General features: G+C 40.4%; 1 protein-coding gene across 3 annotated transcripts in view; it reads left to right on the top strand.

Annotated features, from left to right (window-relative positions):
• Positions 1-23,170, top strand: part of si:ch211-278a6.1 (SRC kinase signaling inhibitor 1) — a 121,047-nt gene that overhangs the window by 2,509 nt on the left and 95,368 nt on the right. The gene's annotated exons all lie outside the window — the stretch shown is intronic.

Here is a 23,170-nt window from a genome sequence, read left to right as displayed (position 1 = left end):
TGTCATTACTGCTGGTGGTAATTAACAGCACTATTTTATTAAAAAGCTGGCAAGACCGAATCAATTCAAGACATTCAAGTCACCAGCTGGAAAACAATTTCCTAAATCAGGCCTAACTTTCCCAACTCAACCAGTGAAGAAGTATGGCTCTTACACTTGGTAGTCACACTTCCTGTAACTGCAAATGGAAACATCTTCATAAGCCTATTTCAGAGTTTTTCCAGCTCACAAGGCTAAACCATAAAGAATAGATTAGCAGAGTCGAGCGTTAAGCCAGTGTTAGCCTGCCGGAGAGCTAACACTTATCGTAATGTTGCCATTGTACAGAGACTGTAGATCCTGGTAGCTTTTTATCTCCATGCTACCCTGGTATGTTCAGCTGAGGGTTATGTCAACATGCATGCCTGTCTGTCTTATGATCCTCTTTAAGAGAGGCAAAGCCAGAGCAGGGCCCGCAGTGCCTGAGATGCTGTTTTACTGCTGAAGTAATTCTACAGTTCATCAAAAGAGACACAAGTAACCTGCTGACTGGATGTTACATGTTGTGATTTGCTAGGCATAAATTCAGGCCAGTTCTCTTCGGAACAGTAATGGGTTAGGTGTGAGGTAGTGTGATGACCTCTTTGGCCACATTAGCCCGGTGGATTTTCTTTGATATACAGAGGCTTTGTCTTGACATTGGTGCGCCATTACGACATACTCTGGGCGTCGAGGTAGATAAACTGCAGGAGGATTTATCTGAAAGGATAAACCTGTAAAAAGACAGTAAATTTATGTCATGCATTGACATGAAACTGCTTTTAACGACAGCTAGGAAGATTCAGGCCAGTTCCAGTTCCAGTAAAGATTTGCATTTGATGGAACAGGTTTTGTTTTGGAACAAGTCACTGAGCTGCTCTGTTTACCATTTTTTCATTTCAATACTGAAAGCAAAGACAGGTGGACTGTACGAGGTCATGTCATTATGCACCTGCCAGATATTTATCTTGCATGCAAGGGCACAATCTACATTGAACCACATTATATCCTGGCCCCTGTTAAATTCTATTTGAGCACGGATCAGATCACAAGTAACGCGATTTTTCTTTTTTTTTTACCAAAGCATTGTTCTAAGCTTTAAATGCCTGCCATTGACAGCAGCACAGTGTGGATGTCAGTGTGTTAGTGTACTTGGGCACCTGCTTATTCCCTAGGTCTGTGCCACACAAAGCCCCATGATTCCTGCCTTGTGATTGGCTGACGATGATGCAATGTTTTATGGCAGAGGAGCTGCATGTTTGGAGGGGATTTCTGAAGTAATTGACCCTGCTGGGAATAGCGTAACCAGAGTTGTTCTGATGTTAACGCAAATGTGCTAAACAAAATATTTATATGATATACACACTCCCCACATTCTGGGGCACAACCTCGAGCTGATAAAATGGGTTGAGCACTTAATGATCGTGCAATGATAAAATCCCAGGCTTCTCTGCCCAAATCTGCAAGCTGTTTAGATTTGCTTCACGCCGTGTCCTCACCACATATGTGCACCCACATGCATATGTTCAAATATGTACTTTGGGATGGATGAAGGATGATGATGACACATGCAGCATTTAGTTTTTATATGTGGCAACTGATCGTGCTCAAGCGATGACATTTGTTCTCTAGTTGATCACTATATAAAGAGAAAAACAACAAAAAATCGTTCACATCGAATTTCGGAATCATTGCTCAGGTTTCTCACCCTTGTCAAGAATTGCTTTAATGTGAAATGAAGTTGCAAGTCAGAGATCTTTGCGAATCTTTGTGCTGTTACTCCAGGGGGTCTGTTGTTGACGGTATATGATGAGTCTCTCACAGCTGCGGTGGTAAGCACACTAGTAAGCTCTCAAGGTCATTAATGATTCAAGGGTTTAAATATTACATGCATTTATCAAAGGTCCTTGTTTCCGTGCCACAACTGTGTGCGTGGTAGAGTTTGATATCTGTGCATGAGAATGGACACAATAAAATGGGGGTAATACTTATTGCTTTATTCAAGGGTAACTATAAGTATAAAAAAATCTGATTGTAGGTTCCTTTAATAATGAGCTTTTCAAGGAGAATTTTAACTAAAAGAAGAGAAGAAAGATGTTAAACATTTATTCTTGCTATGGAGTGTTGGATGTTTAGTTTTCTGAAAGCACACCAGTATAATAAATAAGTAATTAAAGCAGGTTAAACTTACCATGTGTGAATGAAATTCTCAGCAAATGGTAAACTCAAATACAACTCAATCAAAAAATTGTATTTCATTTATGATTTTAGTTTTTTAAACTGACGTCAGGTTTTAAAAAGTGAAGCTATTTAACCACCACCGCTGGGTGTGGAGTTAAATATGAAATGCTTGTTGCAAGTGATGTAACAGGTCCAAAATTAAAATACATTTTCTTTCTTGTTGTGTTTTTTTTCTCTGTGTCATGAAGGTCTTTGTTTCTGCTGTCAGTCACATTAATTAAGCCATACTGCACCACAGAAATTCTTTGTCTCGTCTTGTCTTATATTAGAAATGATTTCTCAAAGACCTATGCAGTAGGATACAGCTTTTATGATGGGAACATAAGTCTGATCACATATTTTCTCAGCATGAAGACGGCGGTTGTCAATGACTTGCATTACCATTATAAGTCAAAGTAATGACTAGTACATGCCCGTGCTATTGTTAGGCCTGGATGATTTCAGTTGCTATGTGATTACTAATCATGTATATTTCACGTTTTGTGGATATAAATGTTATTAATGTGAAATAAAAATGATATGATGCTTTTATACATTTTTTGTAGGTGTATAAAGGCTAAAAACAGACCATTTTAGCCCATTTCTGAGTGGTTGCCAGGCAACATGGTGGCGTCATATTGCATGATCATCATGCATAATTCAGCATTTGTGTAAAGTGAAGTTTCACTGTTGTGAAAGAAAAACGAAACAATATTTTTAAGGTTTTATAGGTGCGTAGATGCTAACACAAAACCATTTTAGACTGTAACTAGGCAACATGATGATGTCATACAATACTGTCTATAGATTACAGACCGTATATAGCATGGATGTAGCTTCCATCGGTGTACCTAGCATCTGTTTTGTAAATCTTGGTCATACCATGTTTTGAAATTGAGGATTATCTGTGGTATACAGATAACTCTTTAGTTAACAGGTTGTCACACTTCATCAGCCAATGAGGGTCTGGTTTCACAGTCAGAGGTGTTTTTTTTAATTTGTTTTTGTTTTGTTTTTACAACTAAGATAGCAATGCTTAACTTAACGCTTTTAAAATGGCACTTTGGAAACAACAGGGTTTCAAGCAACCAACCATGAACCAGGTTTGATTGCTTGACCTTGAAAAATCTTGGATGAGGAAAAAAAACCCCATAGATTTTGAGTTGTACTCTTTAAAAAACAAACAAACAAAAAAACATACTCAAAGTGCACCTATTTGAAAATCTATATTAAACTTTCCACCACTTTCCTCTTACTTTAAAGCGAATACAGCTCTATAATTGTCCTCCAGCTGCTGTCAGTTGCAGGGTATAATCACCTCCTGTCAGCTGGTAAAGTCTGTACACTAATCAAGTTGAATGGTGCTACTCCTACTCAGCCTTCTCTCTAGCTGCAAATGTGCTTGCAGCTACTTTCTTGTAATTCCAAAAAGAGCAGAAACTGAGTAAAATTCCTCCACAGCAGCTTGTACAACATGATCCTGAAGCGATTGCACTGTGGGTCCAAGAGGGCAATATTTACTTCATTATTCTCGAGATCCCCCCCCCTCCTCCCCCCGTCACAGAGCTCTAGTTGGTCCACAGTGATCTGTTGAAAAAGTTGTACTGCCCTAATGTGCCCTTAAAAGCTACAGCCTGTGAGTCATAAAAACAACTTGTCGTATATTAAGGTGTTCTGTAGTGAGACATAACAATATGGTCTCTAAATCAAAAGTAGCTTTCTGCTGACTCTTTTGGAGACAGAGTGGTACAGAGCTACTTTGTGCTGCGGCAGGAGAAAGCAGTGGTGTTGTGATGGCAGGGTAATGAGAATACAAGATCTTGGCATATTAGCAATGCAAGCAAAAAAAAAGAGGGAGGTTTGTTGGCTATTTAACAATATATCGGTCGATTTAAAATGTGCAATCCTGGTAATTACAATACGTCTCAACAGCATTTGAAAGCAACATCTGTTTTCTGCAGCAGTGACAGTTGGTACTGTGGAGATCAATGTGTGAAAAAGTAGGAGATAATGAGGTAAATATTCAAATTTGTTAGGGGAGAAAAGGACCTGTTTTATGTCAGAACTCAGCTTTTTTTGTTGCAATGATTAATAGTCACATTTTTTTGTTTTGGGATCTTCAGTTGTGCAGACATTAGATATAAAAGGTCACCAGTTCCATCACTGATGGTCAGATCTTATACTGAAATATTCACCCAATGTGAGGCTGCAGAGTTTCTCCCCTCATCTGACTCCCAGATTCACTCAGACTCTGGTCATCAGCACTTTTATGACTGACAGCAAAGCACACTAATCCTGCTGTCAGTATTTTCAGTGTGGTAGTTACATCTTACTTATTCATTTTCACCCCATGCATTTTCACTGGATGAAGATATCAACTTATAACAGCTGTCTGTAGTCAACAGTTTAAAAAAATGTTGCGTGTCTGCATGTAAATTTTGATTTTAGCTTTTAATCAGATAAGCTCTGATGTTTCAGATGCAATTTTTGTTTGATCTATGAAAACAAAATTCGAGCGTGAAATGACTGAGCAGAGAGGCTTTAACATTTCTGCTGGGTTTTTTTCAATTTTTTACCTCCACCATGTTACAGCTATCATTTACAATTTAGCCTTTGATTTAAGACGTGTCTATCAGAGCCAGGTTTCTTTTTCGGTCCATTATTGGACAGAAAATGCAACTAGTGCAAGGTGTGTGAATCAAATTCTGTTAGCTTTATTGACAGCATCCGAGGTACTAATTCAGCTGTTACTGAGATTGTAGGTTTAGTGGTGATATTGCACTGATCTCATTAATGAGATGAATATTTTTCCCCTGTAATTTTAATAAAACATCCCAAACACCTCCAAGTTATGCAACAGCACTGGAGACTGCTACATCAATTATATTCATATTTAATTTGACACTGAGTATATATACACCCATCTGCCACTTTGTTAAATACACCTGTTAAACTGCTCATTAATGGAAACATCTAATTAGTCTATGTCATGGCAGCCAGTGCATTTAGGCATGTAGACATGGTTAAGATGACCCACTGAAGTTCACACTAAAACCTGCACAGGTTGCTTAAAATTGGACAGTAGATTGGAAAAACATTGCCTGGTCTGATTAGTCTCCAATTTTTCTGTTTGGGTAGTTTCAGAATTGACCAAAAACATCATGAAAACTTGATGCAGTCTGCCTTGCATCAATGGCTCAGGCTGCTGATGGTGGTTTAATTCTATGAGGGATATTTTCTTGGCACACTTTGAGCCCCTTAAAACCAACTGAGCGTCGTTTAAAGACCACAGCCTCCCTGAAAACATGACAATGAGTTCACTGTACTCAAATGTCCTCCACAGATCTCAGTCCAGTCAGCCACATTTGGGATGTAGTGGAACAGGAAACTCCCATCATGGATGTGCAGGAAAATCTGCAGCAACTGTGCGATGCTATCAATATAAACCAAAATCTCTGAGCAATGTATCCAGCACCCTGCTGAATCTGTGCCATGAAGAATTAAAGCAGTTCTGAAGGCAAAAGGGGGTTCAATTCTGTATCAGTGAGATATACCTAATAAATTGTAAATATTCTATTGTAAAAGTTTGGACTTGTTTACCTGTTAAAATATTGCTTATCTGAATACTTTTTGTCTGAAAACAACAGCACAAACCTGATTTTGTTGTGTAGGTTTTTGCCATTTTTTCTCTTTAATGCAGCAACAAATAAACAAGAAACTACTGATAAGCTTTGTTTACCAGGAGGTTATTTCGTGCATGCATCTGCACCTTCTCGTTTCTCCACACCTGCAAAAACCAAACGTCCTCTCTGCCTGTGGAACAAAGAGGTCTGATAACTGCACGAGCCTCACCTGGTGTTTTGCAGTCCCTGAAATAGCAGCATGCATATGCTCTGTTTTTAATATTCAGTGGAAACATTGTGTCAGGTTTAAGTACCTCTACTTCTCCCCTGCATGGGAGAGCAATAGCCTAAACTTATGAGATGCAGATCATATTGCACAAGGTTGTGTCTTGTTATGTAGACATATTTTTGTGGTCGTTATTAAACATTTATGACCAGGTGAATGCTTAAAAGGGCTCAAAGCGTTTTGAGCTGAATCACTTACGAATAAGTCAGCTCCTGAGTGTAGGGTGAGACTGATCTAACTTACATTTCAGATACCTGTGGGCTAAAGATTCATTTCTGGAATCTGTGTTACTTCACAGAGTGCGCTGAACTGTGAAGCACGAGAAGACTAAATTATGGAAACTGCTAAACCCCCAAAAACTTTCCCCCCAAAGAAAGCTAGGCAGTTAGAGGAAATGAACGTGGTGGTGTTAGCGAGGCGCTAGCAGAAGTGGTTATGGTGTTCTTTATTCTCAGACTATTTCCTCCTACGTGCACATCTGATTTTCCTTCTAAAGATGTTCAGGCAGGAATACAAAGCAGGGAGTGCAGGCTCTAGTGATTATGGGCAGATTATCCTTCTTCTGCTTATGACTGGATCCAAATATCCCTCATCTCATTATGGCCCTGGTCTCAATATACTGCTTCACTGTCCCCATGTTCAGACTAAATGTTGATTTATCAAACTGTAACGAGAGTTCGTTGGGGTATCACTTTGCGAACTGAACCATCAAATATGTCTGCATTGCCTTGGGGCTTGGCTGCGATTTTAGATTGCCATCGTGATTCTGCTCCAGTCAAAATTTAAACTTCCATCATATTTACTGTCAGTTGTGAACCAGTTTCTTAAGTCGCTCGTTCAGTTTAGTATAATTTGTGTGAGCCATGCTGCAGTTCTTCATGTGATTGTAAGTCTGTGCTGTCAGAAAGGCTGCGCTCTGCTGCAACTTTGTGGATCACTTTTCATTTCCTTCCTCATTTTCCCCACTAGGAGCTACCCTTCTCACAAGGAAACCAATTCCTGCGTTATCGCCCACTAATATACATGTAATGAGTTGTAACCGGCTGAGAAGCTGATACGGACTTGCATTATTGAGAAGTCCAGCCAAGCTTAAAAAATGGATTTTCTGTAACGGGGATCAGTGCAGTCACAAACATTGCATGTGAAATTCGCGGATGAGCCCAAACTCGCCGCCATAAACTATTAGAGCAGTGAGTTTGAAAAGGTCAGATGTGTTTTACCCTGAGACAGACCGGTATCCCTCTGATTCTTCCAACGCTTCTTCCTGTGTTTTGTGTCTCTTGATCGATTAACTGGGCAGCATCCATCTCCTCAGCTGGAGGTTTAAATTGGAAACCAGTGGGTTTCATATTGCAAATTTCACTGGCTTTTTCTGCAACGCAGTCTATAGTGTGCACTCTGCAGCTTAATATAAAAATGGCAGAAGAGATGTCTAGGATGTGCTGAGATTGTTTTTTTTTTTTCAATATGAGGAGGAGAGATGTTTTATGAAGTGTTATGAGTGGTAACGGAGAGAGAGCGAGACTGAGAGTGGAAAATGGCTGCTTTTAATATGACTGCGTGTCATGAATGGTCAGTGATTGTGCGGAGGTTAGTTATTATTTCTGGTGGTACTGAGTCACTTATGGGTCATGATTTCCGAAGCCAGGAGTTGCCTTCTAATGTCCGACCTTGTTCAATAACAATAGGTCTGTTGAGGACTGCACACAGAGGTAATCGCCGCTGAATCCCGAGCTCAGCCTGTAACAAGGGTGTTTGAAGGTTGTCATGGTGTTCCTTCTTTTGACGCTTTTAACTGTTTATATGCAACTCGTTTGCAACTGCAAATGCATTTCGAAGGAAATGCAATGCCTGCTGCATTGCTCTTTCATTATCAACATAATGACTAAATGTTGTTAATTAACATTTTTGTTGTTTTATGTTTTGCCACTGGCAGTGCTTAGTTAACAGCAGGAAACTGGAATGGCCTGATTCAGAGTTCAGTGTCTTGGGACACAACATGTTTATTAAGATGCTACCAAAACCATAAGGGTTTTTTTTTAACTAACAAGCTTTTGTTGCTTCAGTCAAATTGCAAGCAGTATTCCCAAGGTGTTAGACTTCTTGTCCACCTCTCTTAGTTTCCAGTGTAATTCACACGTGGAATTTTATCCCCCAGTGAATGTATGATATGCTATATATTCATTTGATAACAGGTAATGAGCTGCAGCTTAATTTTCTCTCAGTAGGCTCTTCAAATTAATTGATATCCCTTTTCAGTATGAAGACTCGTCGTCTTCCACCCTGGAAGTCTGTACCAGAATCATCCCATATCTTTTACAAAAATTCTCAATTTTTTAAGGCTGCATAACATGACACGTTTCCTGAGCAGACTGGCTCGTACTTCTATGACTAAAACTGGTGTAGGATTTGATGTGCTTAATTTCAGTTGCATCAAACCTGGCAGAGCTGCAAATGATAATTTTTAGAACAGCTTAGTTAATGTCAGTGTTTACTGACTCATTATTATAAGGCTGTTATTTACTTTGTAATTTACATTTATAATCAGGTGTAGGTAAAATGTTTTTTGCATTATTTTTTCCTGCTTTTTCCTTTACTGTAGCCTGGTAATGAGGATAGACATTTACTATATTTCATATTTCTCCCAGGTGTCTCATATACAGGAAGCCTGAGGTTGCTCATTTTAGTGTAGCTGCATCTGAATACATTTCAGCAAGTTATTTTTTTTCAGTCAAATAGAGAAAAAACAAACAAAAAAACAAAACAAAAAAAGCTGAGGCTTATTAAGTGATGGGACAGCATGGAAATGTTGATTAGCTTTACATGTTTCGGGTCATAAACCAAATTATAAGATTATTTGCATTTTTACAAGCAGCTGCTGTTAGATGAAAAGGTAATGGGGCAGCAGTTATTATAATTTATCCTGAGGGAGTCATGATTGTTTGTGTTAGGTTTAATGGTAATCCAACCAGAAGTTGCTTTTAAACCACTAAAGCCTTTACTAAATATCGAGATGATGAAAAGTTATATTTTCTCATCTGGTAATTGTCATTTCTTTACTAATTGTTTTCACTGGTTGGAGTATTTTAGTTTGGACCAAAACGTGCACCAGCTGTCGGACCGACAGACATAGTTACCTCTACAGTGAAAAATCATATATGTATGCAAGGAGTCCTGAAATTATTTAAAAATCAGTGCATGCATGCACCCAACTGTCAGAAAGATGACAAAAAAAGAGAAGCTCCTCCGTTCACCAAGCCCTGTGTCCCTGCCACAGTTACTAGGAAACAGGAGGCTCACAGAGCCGGCTGTTGAGGCTGTGGAGGTGCAGCGAAGCAGCAGACTGGCAGCAAGTGTTAACGTGATTATGAGAAGTGAAGCTCTGGGGTTAAATGCTGCACAAATTCCAAATTTTGTATACATTGAAAGATTACCGTGTCATCCAGTTTATTGGCGTTGGTTCTTTGACACCTGCACCCATTCTGCATTTTCTGTTTTGGCTGTTAGTTTCTTTCAGTGACAATCAATAGATTTTACTGAATAAACACATAAGCTCACGTATTATCTCTGCATCCTTTTGCTTTGTTTCCTCTGAGTCCAAGATTTAATTCTTGCTATCTCTGCTGTGATAAATGTGTCCACATTTCTAATGACCCTGCTTACCAGTTCTTTCACACTGATAAACAATGTATTAGGCTCATTGTGCATGCATGCTGGATCACCCACCCATAGATCAACCCGCTGATCTTCCAGTACGTGTTTGGAAACAGAGTGCAGCAGTCTTGAACTTATAATCTCTGCCGCTGTGTTGGCACGCATACAGGTGTATTACTGGTACAAATGTGTATTTGTGCATCTGCTTGTGTTTGTTTTGTTTTCGGTTTGGTTAATGTTCTTCAGCACTATTCATTCATTCTGCAGAGGTGGCTGTGATAGTGTGCTTCATACAGCCTGTTGGTTTGGCAGATGTGGGTTTTGTTGGCCAGGGAATTTGGAGCTTGTCATTTGTCTTGTATTGCAGCCTTCTGCCTTTTGGCATACTGGAGCGCCAAGAGGCCATCATGATAAAATATTAGCTCCACCTTCTAGATAACAGCAGGAATTCTGCACCACTGGCTGCAGAGAGAAGCTCCAGGGCTTTGCAGCAGAGCTCATCCAGTCCAGTCCACTTCCACCCACTGCCAAGCAGATGCTCTGGAGATGGTGGCGTATACACAGATGGGTTGCTGCCTGTCATTCAGACCGCTGTGATATTTGTTCATTGAGATGAAATGTCATTTCTAAAACCTGAACGGATGGTTCTTGCTCATTAGTCTCAGACACAAGTTATAGGGTTTATGAAAAGGTATGTTATGTAAGATGCTTATTAACCGCTTATTTTACACTTATTTTTCATATGATTGCTTGCCGCTTATAATGCCCTTTCAGATTATGCAAGCAATGTCTCGGCATCAGTTCATTTTTATCAATATAAAGCGCTCTTTTCTTGCTCTCACAAGTAACATTGACACTTACCCTGAAACTGAGCTTCAAATATTCATACCTTCATAGAATTATTAATGCGTTGTGTGCTCTGGGGGGAGTTTTATTTTACTGGTTTCATTAAAAGACATTCTGTTTCTCAGCAATGGAAAATGCCAGAAAAAGGTTGTTGAAGACACTGTGGACTTTCCCTTATTGCTTTGTGTCTTCCCCGGTGTGGTTTTTGAAATTACACAACTGCTTGCTTTGTCTTTTTTCTCACCTTCTGCGATGTGTTGAGTGCGACTCGAGAACGGAGAAGCTACATTTGAAGGAAAGATCACAACCCTTGGATTCAATTTGGATCACTGCTGGAAGAAAAGATTAAATTGTGTTTATGATTGCATCAATACATAAAGTGCATCTGTGTATTTGTGTTAAACTGTATACTGTAAATGCACTGGTTTGCGCTGTTGCCTCACAGCGAGAAGGCTTTGGGTTTGCCGGGTGCGCCAAGAGGTCTCTCCCTCAGTCGAGACGTGCGTGTTAGGTTAATCGGTGAGCGTGCATTGGCTGTAGTTTAGGATGTGTTTATCCGTGAATGGCTGCCTCTCACCTAATGTAAGCGATTAAGGAAATGGGCAGATGAATGAATGGATATATACAAGAAAAAACAAAACAGTAATACTCACACTGCAAACACTGGCATGAAAACACATTTGCTAAAGTAGTGTTTTAAAGCGAATAGAGCCCTTGGCACACATTAAATGTGATGTGGTTAATAAATACTGATTCCTGGCTTCGTACATAATGACAACTCCGTTGTGGCTCACTGGGTTATCATTGACTGTCCTGTTGTTTGTTACAGTACAGTGCGTGTTGTAATGCAAACGTATAGATAATCAATGTCAAATATGGAGACGGAATGTCGAGGACACAAAGTTGTTGTGCTCCCGGAGTCGTGCATCATCTCCGAGCACCGTTGCTTCCTCACACGGAGAGAAGGAGAGAGAGGGAGAGGAGTATCTTTGAAGTTGATCCTCTCTGCATTAGTAGTCTGTTCTGGTTTGGTGTGTAAGCCTGTTAACCACAAACAGTTGTTGCACACAGCATGCAAATGGAGTTTTTGTTGGAAAGAGGTCTCACCTTGTGGAGGCAAACAAAGGGCTTATTGTTTGTGATTTGCATGTTTCTGTTACTGCACTGCCTTGTGGTATTGTTTACATAGAGTGTTGGTAATCAGCGTATCATTTATAATATTCAGGGGCTGCCACTAGAGCTGCAATGATTAGGTAATAATTTAATTAGTTTATTTTTAACAGCAAGCTAAGTGACAACTGTTTCTTTGATTATTTAATAAGCAAAAATTCCTAAAATTATGGAATTTAGTGTTTTAAAATGTACAAAAATTGATTTCTTTTTCATCTTCCGTGAATCTGTAGTAGAGTTAATGTCTTCTCAGTTGTCCAGCCAGTAGTTTTAGATCATCACTTTGTGAAAAATAAAAAATAAAAGAAATAAAGGAGACAGAAAAGCAGCAAATCCTTAGTGGAGAAACTTGAATCGGTTCCTGTCAGTTTGTAATTGAGACATGCCTTTATTCACATATCAGTTTTCTGCAGATGAACTAATCAGATCATCTAACTAGTTCTTTTTAACACAGTTCCTTCACACTTTTCTACATTTTGAGCATTTTTGGTTGTGTGCATATTTTTTGTACGGACCCCTAACTGTGAACGAGAGTGTGTATGTGTGTCTTTGTAAGTCCCCCCTGATGCTGTTTGTGGTAATGACAGCCGGCTGTATGAATGATTCATAGCTGAATACTAATGAGACCTGCTGCAGATGTCTTGGAAAAGTCAAGCTGTGCCCTTTAGGTGTCACTCAGCGCTCTGGGATGCTGGTCACCTGCACGACTCGCTCTCACAACTTCATGAAAAATCGGAACCGATCCATCGAGTTCTTAATTTCCTGTTTGTTCCAGGCTTAATTTAACCTTTACAACTTTGCGTTGTTATGGTAATTTAAGACACTCGCACAATGAGAACATGATTGAAGGCAAAATGATGATCACACTGAAATAGATTGTTTCCCTCAGATGTTCTACAATAGATGGGAAAGAGCACAATGTGATCTAGCAGACGAAGGTCACGGGGAGGAAGCACATCAGAGTTGTGCAGTGGAGGGGAGGCTATAGGGAGCTGTCTAATAACAATAGGGAGCAGAGTTGGCCTTCAAAATGTGCCTCATCGCTCTCTTCTTCTCCTCATCTCCTCCTTTTTGTACTCTCTCCCTTCTTTTCTTGTTTCATCTTCACGGTCGAATATACCTGATGCAGCCTGAGCATAGCATGAGTCACTATTGATTTCTCTTCCCTCTGCTCTCTTGTTGGGTGTTTGACGCAGGAGTTCAGTGACACGCAGGGCTTTGTTGTGGCCCTTTGATCCTTTTCAACGTCCTCAGTCCATCCATCCTATCCATACATCACAAAAATGTCCTATTGTTTTCGCTGTCAGGATGCCCCATGAACACTATCTGTACTGGTAGCTGTCTGGAACCCCACAGCAGTGGTATGACTTTTCACTGGAGCAGCAGGATGCTCACAGCAGTCTTTTATAAGGTGAGAAAAATATCCCAGTGATTTATTTTAGAGCCCCTTAGAAATCCATGTATATTAAACAGTTTGAAAATTCAGACATAGAGTAATAGAGTTTAAAATGGCTGTCGATATAGTTACTTGAATTCAGAGTACCTATAAGGTGTTATTCACTGCTCTGAGTTAGGATAAGTAAACATCACAATCTGAGCATTGCAAGACAATAGCATGTAGAGACATAAACAAACCCTAGATGGTCAGGTCTCCTATTCGCCCTGCGCTTCAGGATGCTTGCCAACAGCTTCAGCCACTGTTGTGTTTACGGTTTCATTTTTTGACACAGGGTCAGAATCATAGACTGTGCTCTCTAGGCAGAAATACTCTTTCCCATGTTGGATGGAGGGCAGACCCTGCTACAAATACTCACTATTCAATCTAGGTGTACAAAAGTGGTATTACAGGTTGGCTGAATGAGGGCCACTAACTTTATCAGGTGCAGTTAAGTTCATAATTTGTTAGACAACCACACAGTTTTTCTAGTTTTGTCTCTGTACACCACTAGAGTGGATTTTAAATCAGAGAATCGATATATGTTTGAAGTTCAGATGTTCAACTTTAATTCAAGGATTTTTACAAAACTATTCAAATACTCAGAATTAATGGGACAGTTGAGAGACCAGATGGCCAGATGAGGCATTTCCCCTTGTTATTTCATGAAAAATGAAGCAGACACAATATCTGAAGTTGATTCAATTTGTGGCAGCACGGTGGCATGGTGGTTAGCACTGTTGCTGCACACCATTAAGGTCCTGAGTTCAATTCCACTATCAGGCTGGGGTTTCTGTGTGGAGGTTGCACGTTCTCCCCGTGTTTGCGTGGGTTCTCCCCACAATCTCAGGCTTCCTCCCACAGTCGAAAGACATGCACTTAGTAGGGGTAGGTTAATTGATCAGTCCAAATTGCCCATAGGTGTGAATGCGGGAGTGAGTGTGAATGGTTGTCTGTCTTTTCATGTGACAGACTGCTGACCTGTCCAGGGTGTACCCCGCCTCTCGCCCTATGACAGCTGGGATAAGCTCCAGGGCCCCCCACGACCCTGAAAAGCGGAAGCGGATGGATGATTCAAATTGTTGAGTTTAACTTTTCATAGTAGTTTTGGATGTCAGTGCAAGTGATCGGAGGCCAACATTAAGCTGGAAAACCAAAACAAAGCTCCCAGAGAGACAGGAGGAACTTTAGGAGTGGCCGAATCAGCAGTCAGTTTCAAAAAAGAGCAAAACAAAGATGGCAAAAGTGGATAATGACAGCAATACTTCCATGGTTGAGAAAAACTTCACAACATCTCACCAAGTCAAGGACATTCTTGAGTAGGCATTCTTGTTAAAGACTAAAATTAAGAGACACTTTCATGGATGGAAATACGGAGGGCTTACAACAAAGTGCAAACAACTGTTTACACTCTTACATGAAGGTCAGATTCAACTTTGCTAGAAAAGTCTAAAAGAGCATGCAGTGGTCTGAAAATAATCCTTGGACAGACAAAATCAAGATGAACTTGAGCAGGAAAGAGAAAAGTATAGAAGAGGAAAGAAACACATGAAAACTCATAATTCATTGCATAATGCATTATCTTTTAAATGATATTAGCATTATAGCCTTGACATGTATGACTGTCAGTGAAACTAAGCCACTAGTGTTTATTGGTAGTGCGACTGCAGGGTGAATTGTGAAATACACTATGAGATTCATGTAAATGCTGCAAGCCTGATTAGACAGTACTTCAGTGCAAATGTATAATGACCCAAAGCATACTGCAAAAGCAACCTATGGGTTTTCAAGGTGAAGAAATTGGATATTCTTCAAGCCAAGTAATAGCTAAGTCAGTAACCTGATCTCAACACAGTATAGCCTGCTTTGAAACAGAATCCAGAGAGACTCATACTGCAACTGAAAGTGCCTGTGGTGTAAAGGTTGGGCACAATATCTCAAGGGAGAAACCACAGCCCGTGGTGATGTTCATGGGTTCTAGATTTCAGGCACTCATTGACTGCAAATAGTTTTTATCCAAGTATTAAATACAATCCAAGAAAACCAAGAAAATTTCAGATTACCTAGGATTTTTCACAGTTTTTATGATGTTTAAACGCAATTAAGTTATTAATTGTACAGCTAATCTTAAGTTATTTAGACTGGCATTTTTGTATCTTTGTAATTTTGATGACTGAAAATGTTAGCCCTAAATTCTCCAGGTCAGATATTCACTTTTTTAGTTTTTTTAGTAAACCATAGCTTCGATTATACTGATTAGTAACAACAACATGCTGTTGGCAATGGAGAGAAAGACAAGGTAGGAAGGGGGATTGGTCTGCACCAGTTCACACCAACAATCATCGCTGTATACTATAGGCTAAAATGCTCAAATAAAGGCTGTGACCAGTTGAGGGGATTAGGTGAAAGGGAAAAACAGTGGTCTGGTCGTAGGACATTTCTCCCTATATCCTGTTACTTTTCTGTTATCTTTGCTTAAATTAACATCACAGCCGTCAACCAACATAATGAATTCCATTCACTGCTCAATCCCTGTAGACCACTTAATTTGAAGGGACTAGTATCAGCCCCAATGCTTCTGTTTAAATCAGCCAAAGAGCCGTTAAGAGATATTGGGCTGTGACACCTGTAAATTCTTTCCACATAAATTACCGTCTCTGCAAGTTGAAGGGTTGGCTTTTTATCTCTCACCTCTTTACCCTGTGCGGTTACTGGCTCCACAAAATCTCCTATTTGGGATGGCTGTGCCTGGGTCTAGCTTTGCACCTGTGGCTCATTCCCAAAGTGTCGCATCTGTCATTATCATAATCATCATATTACTCCTTCTTCTCTGACACATAATCACTTTAATTGGACTGTAGCCATAAAACTGGTAATTTTGTGGTGGAGGGGACATGAGAGGAGCTTCTGGTAGAACTGAACTGAAAATCCTCTGTTTTCTCTTGTGGGTATATATAAAATAGGTTTAGGGGTTACATCTGTGTGTGTGTGTTTTAATATTATCTTTGGGATTGAGAGGGTCAATCGTCTCTCTTAAATTTGGTACGAGGCCTTTGGTGAATCCATTTTGTACACGTGCAGCGTAATATCAGATTTCACATCTTTTTGTATTTATCTTGATATGAGAGGAAAAGTAGGCTTCTGGTCACATTACAGCAACATCACTCTGCATTATCGATCTGCAGTCCTGCTTATTATAGAACAGACAACGGTGCACTATTGCTGTATCCAAGGCATTTACAGGAGGACTCTCGCTTCTTCTATGTGGTTTTTGTTTGTTGTTTAGTGATGTATTTGTATTTACATGTAGGTTGTTTTTAAATTGTTACTGTCAATGTATGATTTAGCATTCCTGAGTATCTTTCCCTTCATATTCTGATATTGAGGGTTATAACTGGGTTATAACTGAAGTTATTCCAAGTGAATCACGTTTGCATTTACACATAAACATGTATGTTTTAAATTGGTGTTCAAAGTCTCAATAGATTTTAATATCCTGGAACATTTCCTGTCAACACAGAATTACGTAAATATAGATTGTTCCTGTCTAGAGTTTTGTTCATGTCTCATTCTTGTACAGTTTTACCTTTTTAGCACTCATGGTTTAATGTGCCCCGCTTTCTCTCCAAGAATTCATCTTTACATGAGCAGACATTTGGCTGTTCCCTGCACAAGTCTCTAGGCCTTTTGCTCTTAGATTATCAGATTAGAAACCAGCACATCACAAAAAAAGTGTCTATTTTTGTGCATGTGCATGCTGTGTGAATATCCTGAAACAAATCGCATTGTCACAGAAAGCAGCAGATATAATGCAGCAGATCTATCTACATGTTACAAGGTGTAGCTAGTATTTATCTTATAGCGCTTCCCCTCTGTGTGTGTGCGTGTCATTGCACATTACATCCTCTCCATGTGACACGACGCACATGTTGTCTGAACACTGCTGGGATAAATCTTTTTGAGTAAGAGGCTGTTAAGGGGAACATCTTTCTGCTGTTGCACATGCACAAACTTTGGACAGTGGCGGTGTGCATCTTTGCAGGGCGGAGCAATTCTGAGTGAGCAATTCTGGTAGCACCTTGTGCCGGCAGCACTGTCTCTGCAATCACGCTCCCATTGAGGGCAGCCTTTCATCTTGGGCCTTTCACAGAAACCTTTCAGACAGAGAAAGGCAGAGATGGAAAGAGGGTAGATCAAGGCAGAGAGAAAGTGCAGAGGAAAGGGGAAGTGCTTCTGCAGCCCCGAGCGCTTGTCTCCGATCCTGATTGTGAATAAGCATGTTGCTGACGAAGAGCACAGATGTTGAAAGACTGTATAGTAGTAAAAGAGAGCAAGAGGTGCTGTTAGTCCCTATTATGCACGTTCACTATGTTATCAGTCAGCTACCCTATTTAGGCCTTTGTCATACTCTAACTTCAGTGTCCTTTAAAGTCGTAATCATTGAGGCGTAATGTTACTGTGGGAGGGAAGTGGTGTTGTACACTTTGAATACAGAAGATTACATTAAAGTACAGTATAGTACTGTGATGCATCACTCAGTTGATCTTACAGGTTTTCCGCTGAGCTGAGTAAAGCTGAGCAGCTTTAGTGGATGGATAGAGGCTGTTTGCTGGCAGACCAGGGGGAGGGAATGTTTGGTGAGGACTACCAGGTGTTCACACCTGATGGGCAGGCAGTTGGCCAGGTGTTAGTGCTGGGACCCATGGATGCTGTTGGAGGAGGTAAGCGGGTTCAGCTTCAGAGATGAAATCCTCTCAGAAATTCAGCTCTTGCTTTTGAAAAGTTTTATTTATTTATTTTTTTGGATCTGTTGCACTGCTGCAGAAAGCCCTACCTGCGCCAAGGCTTAAACAGCCTGTGGGTTTGAACTTTGTACCACTTCATCAAGAGTACTCTGAAACTCAGGAAATCTAGGTGCGTTTTTTTTCTTTGGCCAGGAAACTTTCGTCTTTCTTTGTTTGCCATCATCACGTTTGTTAGTTTTTGCTTTGTGTAGCATTTATCTAAAACAAACAACTGGCAAGCTTTGTTGTCGCTCATAAATCATTCAGACCTACTTTGTCTGCCAAGTGGAGCCCGGGATACCATTTCACACAGCAGTGTGTCGTGCGAAACAGTTTTTGCTTTTGGATTCTCTTTGCTCCTGTATTCATAGTCCTCTGTGCTTCTACCATTACTGTCTGTGTGTCTGGATTTGGTGTGGTCTTTTATGCTCTGGCAGCTTTCTGTGTGAGCTACGGAGCTCATTTGATGTCCGCTAGAATAATTTGAGGCTTGAGTGGGGGTGAACAGGGGATATGCTGTAAAAATCCAAGCTGTGATTGATCAGTGGAGAAAGAATGGAAAAAGAAGGCAAAACTTCCTGTTTGCCTTCCTTCCCTTTTAGAGTCCCTGTCTGCCCCCCTCTGTTCCAGAGGCCAGGGTTGTATAGGCAGGAAGGCTAATTAGGCTGCTCCATCCCATTCAAAATGTTCAAAAGATTTTGAAGCAATAGAAAACCACTGACTAATGCAAAGAGTGGTAGAAAAAAAAGATCGCAAGGCACATTCCTTCCACTATTATCATGATGATAATAAAGCGTCAAAACGCAGGTAGAAAGGAGAGATTGAGCCGATGTCTTCTTGTGCATGTACACACTCCAGATGATTAACTGGACCAGCACTGATGTCATGTTTTTTTTCCCAGTGTGATTCAGTATGATGATGGACTATAGATGGATATTAAGCTCACCCACAGTGCGTCCACATTGTGAACATCTGCTGGAGTTTTTAAGCACTATATTCTGCATACACAGGGAAATATGATGGTAATGACTTCCACCTCTGCGGCAAGACAATCAAATGCTGTTAATTAGTTCTGGCACTGTAGCACTCTCAATCAGGAGAAATTCTCTGCAGCTACGAGCTGGGATAGAGAAAATCCAAGTGTGTGTATGTACGTGTGTTTGCTCGATAGTCCTGCTTATTTTGTTGGATGATAATTATGACAATTATTAATCACGATTATTACCCTTGATGATTTGAGTAGCAGGATTTTGTCCTGCATTTTTGGCAGCTTGTATTGACAGCTTGAGATATTTTTATGTTAAATTATTTATTTCTTTATAATTAATGCAGCTGAAAAGGTTGTCACGAGAGGATACCCTGTGAGGAGGAACAGGTTACCCTATGTTAACCTAAACAACCTGCCTGTCACACTGATGACAGAGCTGTCAAAGCGGTTTTCAGAAAGATTTTGGAGGAATTAAGAAAACAAATGCCTCACTTCCCCACCAGTCATTATCCTGGTGACAGACTGAGAAATGCACCTTTGTGTGAGAAACAAAGTGAAGCAAGGCTTTGTGTGACAGCTGAGAGAGAGATTGGGAGGCAGTAGGAGGGATGGCAGGAGTGTGCATGATTGAGATAAGCGACAGAAAGATGGGGAGCCAGGCGCAAGTCCTCTCCCACACACTGGGATCCCAGAGATGCCTCCCACAGAAACGGTGAAGCACACTGCGGTTGCACTGTCACGCAAGGACACATGAAGGACGCAGGGAGAGGGAGAGAAGCAGAGAGCACTGAAACTGAGCGAGCGAGCGAAAACGTCAGACCTTTTCCTTTAGTGAATAATAGTATTGTAGCTCATGCTCTATATCGTAAAAACGTATTATTGGCCAATTTGAAAGGATATATTGAAAAGTAATACCATCCTTTTTCAGAAGAAGTGAGCAAGGGCACTACACTTTAGCTTTTAAATAGATTAAACCTTAGTGAATGGATTTTGTGGTTGTTAATGACTTGTGCGTACAGTTTTATTTGCCACACTACTTGGTAAAAAGGGAATTGACAAACAAAGGAAACTATGACTATGATATGAATGTCATGTAAAAAAGAGAAGAGGCTGAATGCTCAAACATGTTCTTGACTTTCGGCAGTCTAAATGTTATACTAAGTACTATTCAGGGATACTTTTCCAAAGAGGTGAATTAAGCGATTGAGCTTAAGCACTGTTGCCTCACAGCAAGAAGGTCCTGGGTTCGAATCCACACTTCCTGTGTAGAGTTTGTTCTTCCTATGTCTGTGTGAGTTCTCTCTGTGTAATCCGGCTTCCTCCCACAGTCCAAAGGCGTGCAGTTAGTAGGGTTAGGTTAATTGGTGATTCTAAATTGCCCATTGTGAATGTGAGTGTGGATGGTTGTTTGCCTCTTGCCCTATGATAGGAAGAATAGGCTACAACGACTGTGAAATAGATAAGTGGAAGAGAATGGATGAATGGAGGTTCAGGCGTTCTTGAAAAAAATGAGGTCCAGCTGAATCAAAACACATTGACTCAGATAAGAACTGCATCTTTATTAGCATTCATTTTTCTTGGGATTCTTCCTGCTTTTGGAGCTACAGTCTTCTTCCTCATGTCCCTGTAAAGTTGCCATGTTAGACCTCAGTCACACGGGCCTGGAGACCAATTAGAAATGTGTATTCTTGGCTGGCAGTGGTTGTGGAGGTTGTGTGCTGGTGCCAGGTGAAATCAGTAACAAAGAGGGTGTGTTATTGGTTTAGTCACTAGCAAATTGCTGTAATCACCCGTTGGCATCGCCTTATTCCAAACGAGCGGTAGTGAAACTAGTAGGGCAACACATACTGGAGATAAAGAATTCTCTCACTTTGAAAAAAAAAGTAGTTCACATCATCGACAATGCAGGTTATAGGGAGCATACAAACGCACTATTACACTGAAATTTGCAGATCTAGTGGAATTCCAAACAGCACGAATTCTGTTCAGAGCAAAAAATAATGAACTGCCAGGTGATAGTCAAAGCAAGTTATAATTTAAGAGGTTTTGGTAACTTTGAATGTGCGAAAGGTTTCATTTTTCTGTGCTTGGAGTGCAATTTAAAAACCGTTTGAGTGTGGAGTTGAAGCAATGTGCAAACATAAAGACGTTTAAAAAGAGTTATAAAGACATGATCTTCATGAGATATAAAGAAAGGGAAAATCATGGATTTCAGTGAATGTCTCTGTTTAGAAAGCTATTATTTCATGCTTATTTGGATTGTATAATTAACTTTACAAAACCGGAGGTATTCTCTTGATTGCATCATTCTGCTAGGTGCAAATGCATATGCCTCTTTGCAACCTAGCAAGTGCCAGCAACCGCTCACCAACTGGCTGAAGAATATGAATTTTTCCCTAGTGACAGGTGGTTACCAAGGAAAAATGGACCGGTCTTTAACCCTGCTCTGAATCTTAGCAATCTTGTTCACAGCGACTTTCAGCAAATATTCACAACTTGCCAAAGAATACTTATTTTTCCCTAACAGCCAGTGGCTGCCAGGAGTTCATCAGCTGGACTGTGTGACTGGGGCCTCGAGTAGCTTGTTGTGGTTGATTCCTGAACGGGATATTTATGAGACTGTAAGATGGGAAACACTCATCGAGATTTTGATTGGCTTTTTACATTTTTATTTTCACCTGTTTGATCTTAATAAGCCACTCCCGCAGATTTCAGCGTTGAGAGGGTGATAACAAAGTTGACGTTGTCCATGTCACGTGTTAATTAACAAACAAGCCCCGCTGAGCTTAATGCTGCCAGTATACTCAATCAGGACATCTGAATTATTGTGACATAATGACATGACATTGGGTATCTGTGTACAAGCATTTCTTAAACTTTCCAAAGCATCAGTTAGACATCTTCATGCTGTGATCTTCCAGAAGGATAAGGGTGAGTTTGAACCCAATATTTAAACAGTGTATTTAGATTAATCTAGTTCTTTTTGCAGTTTAAGCTGATGACAGATAATGTAAGTCTGACAACTTTGTTTTAAAAATAACATTAAAAAGAACCACTTGAACAAGGCTGATTAATCAGTAAACATTGTGATCTTTCCCCCGGTCACTATCTCCTTACAAACATCACAATTACATTTTGAATTTGAACAATTAGCCAGCAGAAAAAATCCAAATCTAAAAAAAATAGCCTTAATTTCTTAAGATTCCCTTTCAGCCATTTTGTGTGCTCGGCCCCCACCCATCCAGCTCTCTGTGATTTCTCTTACCGCCCTGTGTAGCTGTATCCATGCAACAGTGTGTGCACAGCCACAGGGGATTGTCTCTGATTGGCACAAATGTTGACTTTTTTTCCCATTATCATGAATCACATTTAAAAGTATGCTTTAAAGTTCAGTTTTATTATTTTTTTTCTTTTCGTTTTGCCCTCCACAGCCCAGTAGGTTTCAGTGGCCTTTATTTCATGGAGCTGTCTATGAGAAACTTGACACCCTGTTGCTGGTTACTGGCCTAATGAGTTGGCTGCTGTGGGTTTGTATTGGAATCCAGTAGTAGATGCCGGTTAGCGTGCGCCCTTGGCTTTGCATTCTCCTGCTCATTCTTGTCTTCCAGGCCAACAGTTCCGACTGGGGAGGATCAATCCTATGGGTACAGGACTAAGATATCCCCATCATTCCACTCGCTGTTCTTCTTAGAGAGTGAATCTGGGTCAGACTTTGCGTGACAGACAGCCCGCCATTATCACTACCACTCGGATGCACAAAAGGGAAAGGCCAAGAGCTGGAAAGTGCTGGGATGGTGGAGGGGAGGGGTTGATTGAGGGTAGAGAGTGCTTTCCTGTTGTCTCCCTCTGGCAGTGCAACAGGATTGAATGTTTCTCCCATGGGTGTCTGGTCTTGTGTCCCTTTGACACATTCACACTCTGCCATCATCCCTGAAAGAGGAAAAAAAATTCAGACATGCACATACGTAGAAGACGGAGCCAAGAAAGTCAGTATGGCAATGAGAGTATGATGTCTTGGCTTTCTTTTGCACTAAACTGTTGTGAACAGGTCTTAAGTTCGGGGGCTCATTTGGGTGATTCTCACTGTATTAACCTTGAACTGTAGTCACTACACGAGCTGTCGTCATGTGATGTTAAGGTGGTAGG

The sequence above is a fragment of the Haplochromis burtoni genome, unplaced genomic scaffold, assembly GCF_018398535.1.
Source record: "Haplochromis burtoni strain Fernald_Lab_line unplaced genomic scaffold, NCSU_Asbu1 Contig_21, whole genome shotgun sequence".
NCBI lineage: Eukaryota > Metazoa > Chordata > Actinopteri > Cichliformes > Cichlidae > Haplochromis > Haplochromis burtoni.
The sequence above is the reverse complement of the archived record's forward strand: the minus strand, read 5'-3'. Positions and strand labels throughout refer to the sequence as shown.